The sequence below is a fragment of the Bradysia coprophila genome, unplaced genomic scaffold, assembly GCF_014529535.1.
Source record: "Bradysia coprophila strain Holo2 unplaced genomic scaffold, BU_Bcop_v1 contig_138, whole genome shotgun sequence".
NCBI classification, from domain to species: Eukaryota; Metazoa; Arthropoda; class Insecta; order Diptera; family Sciaridae; genus Bradysia; species Bradysia coprophila.
Window position 1 is genome coordinate 8,250,621 of NW_023503409.1, and position 15,358 is coordinate 8,265,978.

The 15,358-nt window shown below is 31.8% G+C and overlaps 1 long non-coding RNA gene across 1 annotated transcript; it reads right to left on the reverse strand.

Moving 5' to 3' along the window:
• Window positions 1–1,192: 1,192 nt before the first annotated feature.
• LOC119073921 lies at window positions 1,193–11,305 on the reverse strand. The gene is made up of 3 exons (XR_005087112.1): window positions 11,160–11,305; window positions 5,836–5,838; window positions 1,193–1,203 (listed from the first exon to the last, which is right to left on the reverse strand). It is a non-coding gene; the product is annotated as an uncharacterized LOC119073921 (long non-coding RNA).
• Between the last annotated feature and the right edge of the window lie 4,053 nt (window positions 11,306–15,358).

The window sequence follows — 15,358 nt, forward strand, 5'->3', positions numbered from 1 at the left end:
TCGACATATAAATTATTAAAAATTTTGAAATTGAATTTGCTATTCGGTCTGCAGCATTTTCAAATAAATAAAAATCCTAAAATTTATTGAAGAATAAATCGACATATTGAGCCAATTCGTATATAGTTCGATCTAGTCGCTTATACAACATTATGCTTTGATTCATCCAATCCAAATAATAATTTTTTTTTGACAAACAAAATCAGAAACCGACCAAAAACGAAATAATTAAAAAAAGGAAAATTGTTTGTTATGACGGACATCATATATTTATGAAAACGCTCCCGCTATATATTATGGATAAATGAACTTTTTATTTTTAAACTCATTTATAGATTTATGGACGAAATTATATTCTAACTTCAAGTTTATATTTTTGTTTCCTACGCTTAATAAAAACAAAATAGCAACTGAAAGCAAATTGAAATGATATTTTACAAAAACACGCACAAAGATCAATTTTACATTAAAAAAAAAATAAAAACGAAAACGAAAAGATATTTCACACTAATTTTTACGTAATTTTGAATAAATACAATGCTTCAATTTTGCATATAATTTTTCGTTTTAATTTAAATAAAACTTTGATTTTCACCTTTAACGTTAGATACATTTCGTTTATACTTTAAGTGAATAACAAAAGGTTTTTCGATTGACTTATATATTTCCATTTTATAACTCAAAATACTAAATAATTGATGAAAGAAAAACAAACAAAACACAAAATCGAAGCGTATACCATAGAATTTAAACACAAAAAAAAACGATTGATTTTTCATTGTTCAAAAAAAAAACAAAAACAAAAAAATTTAAATTCGTAAAGTGTTTTTCTGTTAAAATTATCAAAAAGAATAATCGACTTTTAATTGTTTACAACATAAAATTAAATGTAAATTTTTGTAATTTGTAGTTAAATGTGTAGATATTTAATTAGTTTTTACGATATAAATTATGATTAATTTATTATTGTAGAATATATGAAATTTTTACATCTGAAAAAAAGTTTGTTTCGATTCTTTGACATCTATAGCACCTATCAAGTGAATCCTGAAGTCGGTGATAGAAGGTCTATATCTTAGCTGTGTCAAAAACCTTCGAATCAAATTATCAAAACCACGTCAGTTTCTAAGGTTGTAAAATATAGTCAGAGACGGTGATTTTTCGGCAAGAATTTGCTTCAGCTGATCCACACTGCAATCAAAACTGTTTACACGTCTTTAAACGGTTTTACCACTACCCCACATGCGTGTAGCTGTAACAAGTTATATGTAAACAGTTTTGATTGTATGTGTTGATCAGCTGAATAACTGCTGAAGGAAATTCTTGACGAAAATTCACTGCCTAATTTAATTTTTCCTTACATTTTTTGCAACAACTTTCGCAACTCCTTCAAAATGCAACTACTCGTCTGCAGCAGCTACAATCTTAGTCGCGAAATTCGAAAAAGGATCATTTTCTTTAGGATTTTTTGCGCAAAAGGCTATAAATCTATTATTTTAAAAACGAAACTCCGAGTAGCGTATGGTCATGCTGAGAGAACAACTCAAAGAATTGGTAATTTTTTTGTTGAAGTGTTAAAGTGGGTGATACAAAATCATCTGTCGACCAAAAAACAAAGCTTTACAAAATCCATTGAAAGTTTTTAAAAACTTGATCATCAGAAAATAATCTAATTCGAAGAAAACAAAAAGAAATCATTAGAAAATTGAGAAAATCCTTGAAAATACGAGAAAATTCTCAAAACTTTAGAGGAAAATTCTTTAAAATCCTTTAAAATGCAGCAAAATGAGAAGAAAATCTTCCTAAAACATTGAAAATACTTATAGAAATTACAGATCTTTCACAGAAAAAACCACTTGTTAACATTTTTTGCAAATGTACACAAATGCAGAATGTTGTGTCTTCTACATTTCTCTGCACAGCTCTTGTGTTCTCCTTTTAAGTTTCAAACATTTCAATTTGTATTCACGCATAGCATACGCTTTTAATATAATAAAGTAACCAATTTCGTCAAGTATCTCAATTCATTGGTTTTGTTAGGTATGACCATCATATTTAAGTATCAAGTGCAGATATAGTAATACGACAACCGACGAGTACCAGAACCGTGGCCTCAAATACTTTCACATATTAGTGATATGATATCACAAGATTTCCAATTGCTAATACAGTACAATAAGACACTATTTTTGGACGGTGGTATCATTTTTTTGTCGGCTTCTTTTTTTATACATATCTTATCGTCGATAACGCAAAATGTTGTTGGATGATTCTGTTTGATGAGTGAACGAAATACTTTTCCTTTAAAGAAATAAGCGTGATAGGTGTGATCTTTTAGAGGAAACCTGTCGCTTCTCCATGTGAAAGAAGCTGTTCTGAAGTAACAAAAATTCGAAGACTTTGTTCACTGATTTTTAAGTGGGCATGGTTCCACCAAAAAATTAATCGAAGGGCGTCCTCTCAAAAAAAAAGTTTAACTGGACCATAGTCGATACAATCGAGGCTTATTCCCTCAAACTGTATGTCGACTGACATCAAACCATATTTTTATCTTTTACGTTTCATTCATATTTCCACACAAAATAAGCCATAAAACTGTGTATTTTCATTAGGTAAAGCGTTACCTTCACCACCGAAAAGAAATCATTTCACTGAAAAGAAAAGTATTCAAATGAACACAATGTATTCAATTTTGCGTTACTAAGGATTCAAGACATGTCTGAGGGAGCTGGAAATTTAACCGAAATATGTCTGAATGAAGGCAAATTTGATTTTTTTTACGCTCGTGCTAAAAATCACCTGTTGTACAGAGATGTTCCCTATAGTTTAAAGAAGATGATGAGTCAACATGTAAATGCGAATGGATTTGTAAAATTATTATTCACAATAAATACGATAGAAATAAACCGTTCCCTTCAATACTTATCAGCAATAAAGTTGTTTCGTCAGCTAAATCTGCAATCAGTAGTTTTGTGCCAGTTGAAATTTATGAACAGTCAGCAAAGACTTATTCCAAATTGATATAAGAAAAGGTAAAGCAAAGATCATGAAAGCATTTACTAATAAGCGACTTCATCTTCACATTTATATTCAAATCACTGAGCATCTCCATACGGAGGGTCAGCATCAATAAGTTGAATTTCAAAGAAAATGCCAAAGGACTGCATTGAAAACTCAAAAAAAAAACTTTTAGTCGAAAATCTTTTTCCCAATGATTGTAAAATGCAGCTTTCAAGTAAAGATGAATGTGGGGTATGTGAAACGTCAGTAATACATCAATTCCAGTTCTTTTTACAGAAACATCGAACATAGTTTTCCTTCCACAAATTTTTCCACTGAAAAGACTTCAACGTCTTTTGACATGAAAGAAGTAAAACCGTGTCCTTTCCATGCAATGCTTCAAATATTTTTCGATATTTTCTCTTTGATAATATCTGGTAATAGTCTGGCATAATATGTAAGAAAAATGATTTCGTTTTTTTATTATATTATAAGCGCACAAGTAATGTGATTGATTTTCCTACATTTCATTTAATTTAATATGCAAAATTTGTCATTTCAAAAGTTACTTTCATCAAATAGACGGGGGCATTATATTTTCATATCATCATTCAACTTCATCCGAATATGATACGATTATAATGTGAAACGTTAGGTATACACGTTATAAACGCTAACATGTTAAATTTTTGCTACATTATAAAGGATTATTATGATGCATAATTCAATCAATTTCTGACAATCTTCAGCGTAATTTCGCATTACCTTTAATCGTATTAATCTAATGCAATATTATCTAGCACGGCAATTTATATTTTTTATATGTTTAAATCGATAACGACATGGTATACTCAAACTTTTTGCAAAAACTCGTTTATATTTCACGTTATACATATTATAAAGTCGACTTCAAACCAAAGCAACAGAAATATTAATCCCAAAAAATATTTTTGAAGGGCAGGTGTCATTCATCTTTTATGAAAACGAGCTGTATGGAAATACACTTTTTTTTTGAATAGATGTGGTGGTGTATAAAGCCATGCTATATAAGGTGATATGGTGAATATATTTATATTTCGTTTCCATTTTTGGTGATATACATTTTATAATGCACGGTACTTATTGCTCGCTTTGGTTATTTTTCTCCTATTTATCCTTTTTTTGTTGAGTTTTTTTCTGGTTTCAAAAATATATAAATTCACAATACTCACTCATTTAGACATGAAAATCATAGGAATTACCTTTTCGGAGAAATTATGTGCTTTAATAAATTGGTAAGCATTTGCGAAGCTATTTATATTTTTGCTGGCATATACACAAAAATGGAAAAGACATAATCTGTTAACCTGTAACAGATGAGGATCTGCCTGACTCCGGTGAGTCTCATTTTCTCCCCGTCCGATGGCAAAATGAAATTCTAACCCGAAAATGTTCATTAATAAACATCAAACGGAGAGACATTGATTAGTGATTGCGCAGCAAGTATGTCTAATTAGTCACCCATGAATTCAAAATAATATTTTAACGATGGGTGTTATAAAACATATTTCATCGTAAGTATCTGTTAAACGACAAATTTAGAAAATTAAATCATTCGTTAGGTATTTTCAACCATATTACAATTTTGTGAAATAATTTTCCTAAAAATTATTTATGTTTCTTAACTGTAATTTCGTTAAGTGTGTAGTTAATATTATAATATTGTGTAACGTTGCGTTAATATTTATCTGTTCGTATTATACATCGCGTTGTTCTGCTATCTTTTCACTTACTCATTGTCTTAATAGTAAATGATGATCGCATTTTGTGCGGTTACGCATCTCATAGGTTGAATTTTGTCTATTTCTTGTTTAAATTGTTTTCTAATTTAAATTTATTTTTGAACCGAAAGCGGATAGGTATTTGGGTTAATTGTGTTTTTCAATTTTTACCAGAATTTGATAAGTCCATCGTCTATTGTGTGGATTTCGAATTCGGCATATGATTTGAAATATTATGCGTGTGTGCGCAGAGCGGTAATCTTCCACTGACGACTTACAGTTTTTGCTGTAGAATCTATTACTTCATTTGATCTATAAGTATTTTTAAGAGATTCATTTCAACTCTTTTACTTCATTTGTTTTGAACATGATTTTTGTTATACAAGACAGCATTAGAGTTTGTCGTTTATTCCCGCAGTCTTTATCGATAACAGATGACGGACGTCGTTAGCAGGTTTCTTCTTCCGTGCTTCTTATAAAAGTAGCTCAAAAAAGTAATTCATAAAAGCAGTTCATAAAAGCAACTGAATTTTCCCATTCACATTGAGTGTACGTTCCTAACGTTTCAGTTTCGATACTTTCGTTAACGCCTTTCTTCCTTGAGAGCATTTTGAAGAATGTCTTTTGTTATAGAATGGAATAAAATAAACCATTCAATCCATTCAGTCCTACTACTCAGAATGGTAACATTAAAATTGCTGGCTCGAGTGGCATTATTAATACTTCAGAACCCTTAACCTTCCTGAATATGAAATGCATTACGTTTGAGCTTTGCTTCGTAAGAGCTAACTTGTATTTTCAATTTTCTTCAATTTATTGTTTACTTCAATCCACATAAAATTGTGCTTTTAAACAGTCACTCAAAGATCATGTCTGCTGAACACACTCACACAACGAATTTTGTATTATCGGTAGAGTTAAGAGATTGAAATTTCTACTCAGAAACTGATTGAAGTTTTTAAAACCGCAGAATCGAACGAAGATGAAAGAACTCGAGATTTTGTTATTTTTTGTTGTATCTTGCAAAATATTTCTTCGTCAAAATCAAAAGATGTTTTTTTTTTAAATACAGAACTCCCTTTCATGTACACTACATGCACTTTCATTTTCCGGAAGCAAATTTAATGCAAATATGTCTGCAAAATGGTTTGGAAAGCCTCAAAGAGAACGATACGTTTTAAACGGATCGATGTAAAGCCGTCACAATATTGATAGAACGAAAGTCTTCCGCAATATATAAAGGCGGTTCTAGTATCTCGTATCATGTAATTTAATGTCAGAGATACACAAACTTGTTTAAAATGCTGTAATATGACGACGACGCTGATAATACACAGCAGCATCAACCATTATCTTCTGGTATATTTTGAAAATTGCGTAGATATCGGTATGCAAAGCAACCATTTTGCCACTCAACGAGAAGGGAATAAAAACGTAAGTGGCTCTCATGTATTATTAGATTTTCAATACATTTTCAACAGGGCTGATTCATTCTAGGAAGCACATACAACTAAATTGTGTTACAGAATCAAGTGTTCCGTTGAAGTGTGTGGGGAATGGTCGAAAATAGATGTGCGACAGGGAAAATTTATTCCAATTTACGTCATACAAATTATGTTGACATGGTCAATTATTGCGTTTTTGGGATAAGATAGCCGACCTTTCCTTATTCAACAATACCACGCAAATATCTCGTAAGATTGCATTAATCCATGTGGTAAGTCTTAAGGGCGTAGACGATTTTAGTGAGAAATATCGTCATCTGGAACTAAAGCGAAAACCCCTGTAAATAATACATTTAAAATCCGCAGATCCAGAGGTTTATTCCAATCAGCAAGAATAAATCGGAACTACCAACACCAATTCAGAGCCAAAGACCATTTGTTTCCGACAACAACGTCGGCAATAATAAACGTTCAACTCTTACTCGGCTCTTTTATGCAGCAAGATGTATGTTTGAATGTGCAAAATTTAATTTAATATTTTTGAACGTATTGCATCTGGGTAAAATCAAATTTTAAATATGAATGATGCAGAAGGTAACAGCAACCAACGGTATATATGTAGTAGATGTGGGTAGGTATATAACTGATGGTATCGCTTCACTGGCTGTACAATATGATAAGTTTTGTAGATAATAAACGGAACATATTAATATCCTCGTGTATTCTTAGACTTGGCGCATAAAATGAGATTCGCAAACAAAACAGCATGACAAAATAAGACAAAGTCACGTTTTATTAATTTGCGACTAATCTCTTTGTTGCATGGGAGGATAAACGAAAAATTAAAACTTAAAAAACATAAAAACGTATAGACATAGTGAAGTAAAGCGTGACTTAATTGCAAACTTAAGACCAAAGTGTACTTTTGGTGGCTGAACAAACTGGTTTTTTTAATGAAATGAAATTAAATGAAAAATCTATTTGATCGCCGATCTCAAATCGTATGTAAGTTAAGTGGTATTGTATACTTCCAGTCTCTGCAATAATAGAAAATTGTTATGGAAACTCATAAAATGTATTCCTGATTAAACATTTCTCTCATTCAAACCGTAGATATAATGCAGATGTTTCCGTGTACGTATAAATACGTATGGTCAAAGCTGCATACACAATATGAAACTTTAATTACAAAAATTTAGATTAAGATAGACCAATAATAATAATAATGAAACGTAACAAAGCGAATGATTTTTATCAGAGTGGCAGTCCAAAAATGTTCAAAAGACCAACTCTCGTTTGAATATTATTCAAAAGTATAGAAACAAATTGGTATTGTAGAATGGTTCGTATTCATGCAGGCAGATCGTATTTATGCACATAACGTAAACGAACTTTTTTTACAGAAAATATATAAGGAAGACATGGCTGTGAAGGTAAAAAGTGAACTTTACAAAATTGGATTTCAGGTATTGTATTTCTGAAATATCCGTAATAATATCGCAGAAGGTCAGCGTGAAAGTTGATGCGATCATTATATTGCGCCGAATGTAATAGGCCAATCAATATTTAACAGTTTTTTATTATTATCAAAATTTTCATTAATTTATAATTTGGTGAATCAGTGGTCTTCACAATCTTATCTATAAATTCGCTAACCACTCACCGATACCTTCACATGTACAATAATTTCGTTCATAGATTTTGTCCATAAAACTCCAGACAAATGGTCATTTTATACCGCTGGCTGTTCCGGCTGCATATATGTTTGAAAAGCGTAACTTTGTCGACTAAAGTCAGCTAACACAGGAATGTTTTCCTCTCTCTCGTTATTTTTTTCATTTCTCTTTACATTTCTGCAAACGAACCAGTTTTTTATTTGGAATTGGGGGAAAAAAGTCATTTTATTCAGAGCCATTTTCCTCATTGGACTTGTAAAACTTTTTGCATATTTTCCTATTATTGAGCTGAAGAGATTTTTTTTCGCATGTGAATCAATACATTCACTTTAAATGAAAATTAAAAAAAAAACCTACACCGTGCATGGCTCTCTCTAATTACCAGAAGCAATCCATTTAATTACGTGTCTCGTGATATAATTAAAAACAGCTTCCCGGAGTACGATTGGAAATGTTCGAAAATCTTCTGTAACTGTGCAATAAATCTGTTTCTGTATGTCTGATGTGCTACAGTGGATAATTTTCGTTGTAATTTCATCTTTTAGAAAAGACAATAGATATCATCAGTTAATCTATTACTTCTTTTGTTTGAATTAGGGGTCATTCATTCCCCCCTCGTCACGCAAAAGTGGTCAAATTTGACCCAATTTTGTATGGAGTGACCGAAATCGGAGACCCCCCCTCCACCCTCAGTATCGGACGTCATTTATGAATGACCCCTTATTACTGCATCACATAGTGTTTGATCAAAAATCTTTTACTTCGTTTTTTAACACAAAATTTTTTGTGGTATACAGGGAAAGAATTGTGAAATGCGATATGGGAGATGGTATGGCTAGCAATTGATTCTACAAGAATCTTGTTGAACGAATGAACAGATAGCTTTTATTTTCTGAATTTTTGTTAATCACACGCTCGCAACAAAAATCAAGTAGCAAAATAAAAAAATCTAGATTTTCATTTGTTACACACACTTTGTTTGGAATCATTCATAAACCACAACTACGAACAACTTTCAAATCAGAAAACATGTCGACATATCTCCCTGTAAGATTACATTATCCATACCTCATTGCGTATTTGTGTCTCTGTTGACGTTAACAGATGACTGTAAGGTCATTACTAATTGTTTGCAATTGGTGACCTAATTATTGACATTTTCTTAAAAGTTTCGTCATTTTAAACAACATCATACACGTCAAATGATGAAGAAATAAAAATAAAAAGTTCATTTATTGATTGATAAGAGCTTTGTCGTTCAACCACAGATAGGTAGTAAAAACCGAACCCAACCGTTCACCAATGTACGTCTGTCTCTATGTATAGAATATATTATATGAAATAGGCAATTTTGTAGTCAAATATATCGATGAAAATTAATCAAATATAATGAGACTGTTTGCGGGTAAAAGGAGATTTATATGTCTATCAAACGTACATTATTGATTGTTGTGTTGTGCATCAAATCGAGCTGAAATTACCAATAATTTTGTTGAATATTGTAATATGTGACGCCTCAATATTCAATCAGACAAAAAGCCACAAACGAACGTGTTCATTAAGGTAATACGTAACAAGAAACATGATTTGATTGGTTATTATTATAATCAAACCAGTTTTCATTTTTATATTTTCTATTCCATGAATTAGGTTGAACATAAATAATAAAAAAAAAAATCGAAAGAGAGATATACAGCGCCCACATATAAAGTTCCCTTTGCAAAGATAAAAATTGAAAGACGAAAAAAAAGTTTAAACAAAAATTGCGGATCCCTTCCGGTACAATCAATGTTAAACACTTTGAACCATGAAGGAAAAGATCGGTTGAAAATTTGTAGACTTAAAAAAAAAGTTTTTTTTTCATATTTTATTGCGCAATCTTAGCTGCGGCTAAGATTTATCGATTTTGTATGTGTCACGCATTGGATTTCGTCTGAATTGAACATCTAGCTAGAGATTCAAACAATATTCTGTGCGAGACTATGAACTTGGAATCGAAAATGAATGTCTGCGTCAATAACACACATGTCATTAATATAACACACATCTTATAACCGTTTTAGTGATTCCATCCGAATCACAACAAAATAATAAAATGAGTGTGCCTGAACTTATGTGGGACATCATGTTAAAACATGTTAAAACAAAATTAAACTTTTTTTTTCCTGATTCGGATATCTCTTCGTTATATGTGTGTAAAATATAAAGCATTTAAAATGTGTTGCCATTTACGTTTCTGTATACAAACAAATAGTGAAATAATTTTTTTTTTCTCCGCTGGCTTTTTTTTTCGTTGTTTAGTCGTAGACCGGTTGATGAGACATATCGAGAAGATATCGCATGTTGTTAATGGTTGTGGTAATATTGGATCGTTTTCGTTTGCAATGTTACATAGGAATTGGGTAATAACTTTAGATTAAATTAGAGAAAACGGGTTTTTAATTGCGAGTTAAATGGTTTAGTTACTTCGTTTATTTTTATTTAAATTTAGAACGATGGAACATCGTTAAAAGACGCTTTATTGTTCAATAAAATAATACAAAGTGTTGTTGAACTTCTTTGTGCCGATGATGATGTTCGCAATCTTTGAAGTGTATCTTCACATAATTGTATAGATGTAAAAATATACCGGAAACGATGTCCTCTATAATTCATTGGAGATCGATTACGACATGGACATAAATTACCGCCTTCGCTGGTTAACGCATAAGGAGTTAAATGTTAAACCATGGCATGATGACAGTCAACCTTTGTTTGCCAGTATATGGCGATTTTAATAAGGACAATCAATTAATTTCGTTCGATTGTACAGCAAGAGTGCACATTTAATGCATAAATTGCAATAAATCAGCTTAACGGATTTTATCGATCGTTTCGCTTGAGTAAAAAGAATCTTTGTTTTATAAGTGAATCAGAATCGGATGTGGAGTCGTTTCTACGATTTCGAATCAATGTCCTTTGAAGCTTCTAGTTCTAGAATGTTTGACATGGTTGCATTTTCAAGAATACTTACAAGCGTTTCACCAGCGCTCTCTGTATTCACGAGCAAGCTTATAATGGACACACCAATAATTCCTCTAGATTTTAGCATCTTAGGCATGATAACCTTCTACTTCATAAGCTGTGACGAAATTTGGTTTTAAATAAGAGGGCAAAAGCTCCGACAAAAGCTCCTTTCTTACAATTATTAAACGTAAAGCTTGTGCAGAATCAGCAACAGCTGAACTTCACCAGATGATCAACAAACACACTACTTGTATAATATAGAATTAAGACACATCCTAAACAACGAGTTTACTACAGTCATACGTGTTATGTGCGCACATACATGACCTTAACGTATGTATGCACAGTGTGTAGCTTACCTTTGAATTGTTTTCGATAGAAACGTATTGTCTTTGTCGACCAGCTGGAGATGTTCAGCTGTTGCTGATTCTGCACAAGCTTTACGTTTAATAATTGTATTCCACCAAAATTGAAAGTTTATGTAAATCAAATAAAAATGGTTTTTTAAACAGAAATTTCGAGTAAACTTCCACTGGATTTTACTTTTATTGGCATTAATTGGTCACAGGCAGAGAAAAGTGAAATTCGCAATATTTTCTGATTTGGGAGATGTTGTGGTTCCACAATGAAATAGTAAAATAAAAGAATTTAGATTTTCATTTGTTAAACAAATCATTATAACAGTTCGTGTAGAATCATTTACAAAGCACAACAACTCCCAACACATGCCGAATTTCACTTTTCTCTCTCTTTTAAGTAAAAAATTAAAGCTTCGGATTAATGTTACTGTCTAGTCAACGACATTTTCTTTCTGATTGGTTCACTGATACCTTTGATTTTATTATTTTAAAAAACTAGATTTCCAACAGAACATTTACATTCGGAATCTATGTTCCTCGAAAAGTCATGTTTTACCTGTATAATGTTTGAATGTGTCATCACATGCAGTGTTACACAAACCATTAGAAATTCAATTAATTAAATTAATCTCCTCGACTGGCGAGCGACATTTTTTTTGCTGGCAATTTCAAATAAATTCCTAATTCATCATGTTCGGCAAAAAAAAGTTTGAAAAATAGAAGGTTTTCCCAGTCAGTGATAAATGTCTTAATTTTCACATTTCATCCCACATTCACACTCATACATCACAGTAAGGATTTTCTTTTTCAATGTAACAGAGCCGAGATGGCAGCTATGAACTTTTACAATTAGAATTGTGTAATTTGTTTGAATAAAACTTACCATTTTTAAGGAGCATTTACCTCTGGTTATGCTGAGTGTGATGAGAACGACATGGCAAACACGACAAACAACTTCGTTCGTATACAATCGAAAGAAGAAAAAATAGGAAAAAATAAAATCTTCTAAAGGGAACGTTCTCTGTGTGTTGATATATTCTGAGAGCAGTATATATATAATGGATTAGATACACACCAACTCGTATGTATATTTTCGATGGTGAATTTTTAATGCATATGATATTTTGCAAATATTAACTTTTTGGAAAAGTTTTGCAACTTACTGTTGGCAACGTTACAGACTTTATATTTTGAATAACTTAGGAGAAAAGTTTTTCACGTCTGAATAACGATTATAAAATCGACTTGAAAATCGAAAATCTTTCAGATGAGCAAAGTTTCAAAATTTCTAGGCACTTTAGATGTAATTTGAAGCAGCAAATTTGTGCGATCAGATAATAAGCAGGTCATATCATGACGACAATTGTTCCAGAGATTACACAAAAGGGAAAATTAAATATTAAAATCGAATTTTTGCAGGCGACAGTTGTTCATTGACGAAAAAATGTGTTTCGTTCAGTGTTCAGGTCATGCGTTAATTAATGAAATTTCTGTTTGGATAATACCAGTGCCGTGTCTAGCCTTTTAAACGCCCTTTCAACCAATAACATATTATGTCATTGCTTTCAACACTTCAATCTAACACGTCAGATTTGAACCTTTAAAAAATTGTCGTTCTATTTTTTAGTCGTGTCTTTTTAAAGCATTATGTCCTAAATGGTCTGTAGCAGTCACAATTTCTACATTGCCTACCGTTAAGCTTTTTCTTCTTTCCATTTCCCATCGACCAAGTCTTAACAGCTTCAAAACGGCATTTAACATTTCTTGGTGTAGTTTCATTAAGTGTCTGAAATCGTTAAGAATTCATAAATTTCAACAAAAGTCCCTATTCTCTCTCTCCCATAAAGCCAATTATATCCATTAAAATCACGTCTTATGTTATAATTATTTCAGTTCAATTCAGTTGAATTTGAACTCGTGTCGATGTATATATTCCAACAGGGGGACTGAAACGACTTCCTTGCGAACGAACTTAAATTTTCCTCACTCAAACGTTGTGTGTGCCAACGATTAAAATCCAAAAATTGAGGTGAAAATATTTAACACATCAATTTCTGGTCCATTAGTCAGACGAAACTTTTGCCGAAATACAATACGTCAGCGGAGTAATCAATATTCTACATGTAAAATGTAGAAATTGTTCGGTGCCGATACATTTTCTAATCAGCATTCGGTTAAAGATAAACGAAAATTTCGTTTGAAAGCTTTTGTGTATGTGTTACCAACAAAATTGTCATGGATAATTTACTTTCATGCGTACAATAATGTAAAATATAACCGAAAACAGTAAGGAACTTTGTTAATCCAGTCTTTCTGTTTCATCATCATTTATCCAACCCAAAGTTTAGAACAACGAAACTACCTTTTGTTGCTTGAGTACACCTATTATGATTAATATGATTATGCAATGCAGGAATGTGGGTATGAGGGGGATATATGAGTGTGTACACACACATTACCAGCCACATAGGATAGGAAGTTCATTAGCATTTGGTAAAAGTTTCGTTTCATGTTTTAGCCGTATTATAGTTTTGGATCGAGAGCAAAATTCATTTGCCCATATTAAGTATTAGGTACAAAAACGTTATATTCACTCCTACAATGAATTCGGTGTATGCTGTGCTGTGTATATATAGTTGTGAAGAATAAGTGGAAACAGAGGTACAGGAGGTAATATATGTAGCTTAAACGGTAATGTATAAATGTTCCTTCTAACTTTTGGCATAATACCCTCGAAATAATGTTTTTTGTTTTGTTTTTGCTAACGGTACTTGAATAGATTCTCCATGCCAAGCAATTTACCGAGATATAATACTATACATGAAGCTTATGATACAGAATGGATGGGAGCTTATTCCAACCCATTTGCTCTTTAATCAGTATTACTTCAGAAAATATTTCAAAATGAAGAAGAACTTTACTGTTTCGTGTACGGAACATTTACAATTTTTTTTTTTCGTTTTGAAAAGGAAAATTGTAGTTGGTACAAGGTGTGTGGAATTAAACAATGGAAATGATTTTTTTTCCTCTCTCAGCTTTCGGGTAGATAAAGCTAATAATGAAAATTTTCTCTTAAACTTATCTTATGGTGAAAGGGATGGAGGGTGTGTGTTTCTTTTATTTCTTGTGTGCATTGTTTAAGTATACACATTACAGCGGTTGTGTGAGTTTTGTTGAATTAATATTATGTGTTAAGCGAAAACTGGCAAAACAAGTTTTTCTTTAAGTATAAATTGAAAGTTTTTTAATTAATTTTGGATGTGCTTTTGCATACATTGTGTGGCTTTCATTGATGCAGCGCCTACACTATTACATCCTTAAGATTATTTTCTCTATTTTCTCCGTATAGTTTATCGAAACTCGTAAACTTAATCCGAAACAAAGTTTTCATTTATCTATTAGTATTGAGTTTTCAATCTTTTAACAATGTCGGAGTTCTGCGTGCTTTAAGGCGGAAAATGTGAGAAAGTTATTGGAGCAGAAATTAATAAAACATTCCACATGATGATGTATTGAAAAGATTTACACTTTACAAATGCCAGAGAAATCCTTTTCAAGACTCTACACAATTGTCTATTAACGTCGAAGTAAACACACATGAATGAGAGATTATTGTAAGCTGCGAATGTAAAAGGGAAGAAATGAGAGAATGGAAAGTAGAATATCCAGAAATTGGTAATGCTTTTCCTTCAAAAGATGCATTGAGTTATCGCTCAGCAATTCAGTAAGGCCGGTTACGGGATTCTGTGGTGGTCATCGAGACTAAACCACCGCACACACTCAAGACTTTTAAAATCATTTTATCCAAATGTGATTATGAAAAATTAAACAGTTTGTCTTATGTGTACGTCTTTTTGCATTTTCTTTCAATAAAACTATGTAACGTCTGTCACCTCTTCACAGACAGCAAGCATATCAGCAAAGTTATTTTCAGTTCTATTACTTCTTTTGATCTAACAAATTTGAAAAGAATAATTCGAAATCTTTTACTTCATTTCTTGGAACATTTGTTTTACTATTTAAGAGTGATATCGCCAATTCTTCAGGTGATTTTTTTTAACTTTGGGAACAAGTGGTCTCCGATTTTAATGAGTGATAGCTCGTTGGATTCG